A 3,071-nucleotide genomic window follows, 5' to 3' on the forward strand; every position below is an offset into this window, starting at 1 on the left:
CTTTTAACTCTGAACTTTAAACTCTGAACTCTGAACTTTAAACTCTGAATGTTTAACTCTGAACTTTTAACTCTGAACGTTTAACTCTGAACTCTGTTTAACTTTGAACTTTAAACTCTGAACTTTAAACTCTAAACGTTTAACTCTAAAACTCTTAAAAGCCCTGCGGACTTCCTCTGTCTCCGTCTCACACATCGGGTCCACCAGGTCGTCTCTTTGACTCTACTGCACATGCTCAGTGGACCCAGAGGAGAAAAGACTCTACTGCACATGCTCAGTGGACCCAGAGGAGAAAAGACTCTACTGCACATGCTCAGTGGACCCAGAGGGAGAAAAGACTCTACTGCACATGCTCAGTGGACCCAGAGCCACAGAAGAACTTCACCGGGCTGAAGGAGAATCTGGAATTATCTCGGCCTGGGGACTTTTTGAAACCCCGGGACTTGGGTCAGACTCGGGGTCAGACTCGGGGTTCAGGGGTCAGGGGTCAGGGGGTCAGTCTCGGGGGGTCAGGGGTCGAAATCAAAAGACTCAGGCTCAGTTTTGTGACTTTATTGAACCAAAGTGAAGTGAACTCAGATCTGTACAAATCACAAATCACAACTGAGAAAAGCACAAAGAAAGAGTCAACACAAGAGAGAGAAAGAGGAGGAGAGGAAGAGGAGAGAAGGAGAGGAGAGGAAGAGGAGAGAAGGAGAGGAAAGAGAGGAAGAGGAGAGAAGGAGAGGAAAGAGAGGAAAGAGAGGAGAGAGACAGAGGCCCATTTACACTGAAAGAGGAGAGAGAGAAAGAGAGAGAAGAGTCACGTTCAAGTCCCTCCACCTCCCTGCTTCTCCTCCCTCCTCTCTTTCTCTCTTTCTCTCCTCCTCCCTCTCTCCTCTCTGTATTTACTTAAATCTGGTCTAAAGGATAAAAAGTTCTTTCCTCGGGTTAAACTCTGGATGTGAGGAGCTTCTGTACAGACGCTCCGTAAAGTTCTGGTACAAAACGTGTGCAAAAAAGTGGAGCTCTGAGGTATTATTGCGCCGGCCGCTCCCTACCTCCTAACTCCTACCTCCTAGCTCCTACGGCCTAAGCCTGACCCCTGCCTCCTCGTCTCCGTGGTGACGGTTGTAAACAGATTTGTTGTCCGTAAATTGCCGCTCCGATGACGTCACCGATCATGTGACTTGTAGTTTTATTTCCATTTGTAGTTTATTTATTAAAGCAGTCCCTGAAAAAAGCACCCAGCTCCAAACCGGGACTGAACCGGGACTAAACCGGGACTGAACCGGGACTAAACCGGGACTGAACCGGGACTAAACCGGGACTGAACCGGGACTAAACCGGGACTGAACCGGGACTAAAGGCCTATTCATCCGTCACAGGAACAGAAGCTGTTTCCACGGCAGTGCTGCGGCGCTGTCCCGCGTCTCGGCTCTGATTGGTTGTTTATGTGGGCGTGGTTTATCCGCTTCCTCACCGATGCAGAGCGATGGGGGGGGGGGGGGGAAGAAAGAAGAAAGAAAATGAGAGAAAAAATCTAAACGTGTACGACACGATGCTCAAAGAGACAAATGAAAGTCTGGAGGCGTTTACACGGTAAGTCTGAGAAAGACAAAAGGTGGAGCGAGGGGCGGGGCGGAGCGAGGGGGCGGGGCAGAAGCAGAGCGAGGGGGCGGGGCGGAGCGAGGGGGCGGGGCAGAATGTATTTTGACAAATGAAATGTCAGAGCCCAAAAAAACTTTGTTCTTCTCGCGTCTAGAACAAAAACAATGTTCTTCTGTTCTCATGAAGAATGAATAGGCCTTCAAGCCGGACTAAACCAGGACCAGACCAGGACCAGACCAGGACTAGACCTGGTCTGAGCTGGTCTAAAGGTGTGGGTGGACTGGACCTGTGAGCCTGTGGTTGGGTGCAGGTGCTGTACAGACTGTGACTCTTGGATCAATCTGACAAAAACAGAAAACATCCAGAAGTTCAGGTCCAGAGACGAACGACGACAGCAGAGCATCATGGTCCTGTGCAGTGCATCATGGTCCTGTGCAGTGCATTGTGGGTCCTTAAGTTTTCTGTGAGTGTGGGGGCGTGGTCAGGCCGCGGTGGGCGTGGTCAGACCGCGGTGGGCGTGGTCAGACCGTGGTGACGGTGAGCAGTGAGCTGGGGTGTGTCAGCGCGTCCTCGGTGGCGTCCAGTCGCGTCCCGTGCGTGAGCAGCTCCTCCACCGTCGTCCAGTCGTCCAGCAGCTTCCTGTTGCGGAGGCGGCTGAGCTTCCTGTGGCTGAGCTCCAGCACCGTGCTCGCCCGGGGGTCCTCGGGCCCCGCCCTCTCGCGCTCCCGGCTGGACGAGCGGTCGCCGCGCGCCTGCCGCAGCTCGCGCGCTAACAGGAAGTGCTCCTTCCTCTCGGTGCGGCTCCAGTAGCGTCCGAGCAGCATGTCCCCCGTCTCCTCGTCCGTGCTCATGCCGCTGCGCTCGTCGGCGAGCTGCGACGCGCGGTGCCTCAGGAGCTGCGAGCGCGACGCCCGCGATGACGACGTCGCCACCACCGCACCCTTCGCCGCCGCCGCCGACACCGCCGGTTTAACGCTGGGACTCGTGTTCGATTGTGCTTTCTGCAGCTCCCAGGCCGACGCCGCCGATCCGCCGGGTTCCTCCACGGCGCCACACAGGCCCCGCCCCCCCGGCCCCTCCACGGCGCCACACAGGCCCCGCCCCCCCGGCCCGTCCAGCGTGCTGTAGATGCCGCGGGCGCCGCCGCTGTGCTGGAGGCGCGTGTTCGGTTTGGGCCACGTGTCGTTGGCGTCGCCGCTCTGACTGAACGAGCTGCTGTTGTCACGGAAACGCCGACGGTTAAACTCCAGGCTCTCGCGAACTTTCAGCTCCCTCTCCTCTCCTCTCCTCTCCCTCCTCTCCTCCTCTCCTCTCCTCCCTCTCTCTCTCTCTCCTCCCTCCCTCTCCTCCTCCCTCCTCTCTCTCTCTTTCTCCCTCTCTTCTCTCTCTCTCTCGGCCTCCGCTTGTTTCAGACGTCGTTGTTCCTGCTCCAGCTTCTGCTCCAGCTCTCTGTGGTTTAACCTCTCTCTCTCCCTCTGCTG

This window comes from Boleophthalmus pectinirostris, unplaced genomic scaffold (genome assembly GCF_026225935.1).
Source record: "Boleophthalmus pectinirostris isolate CB_2022bp ecotype Guang Dong unplaced genomic scaffold, ASM2622593v1 HiC_scaffold_23, whole genome shotgun sequence".
Lineage (NCBI taxonomy): Eukaryota > Metazoa > Chordata > Actinopteri > Gobiiformes > Gobiidae > Boleophthalmus > Boleophthalmus pectinirostris.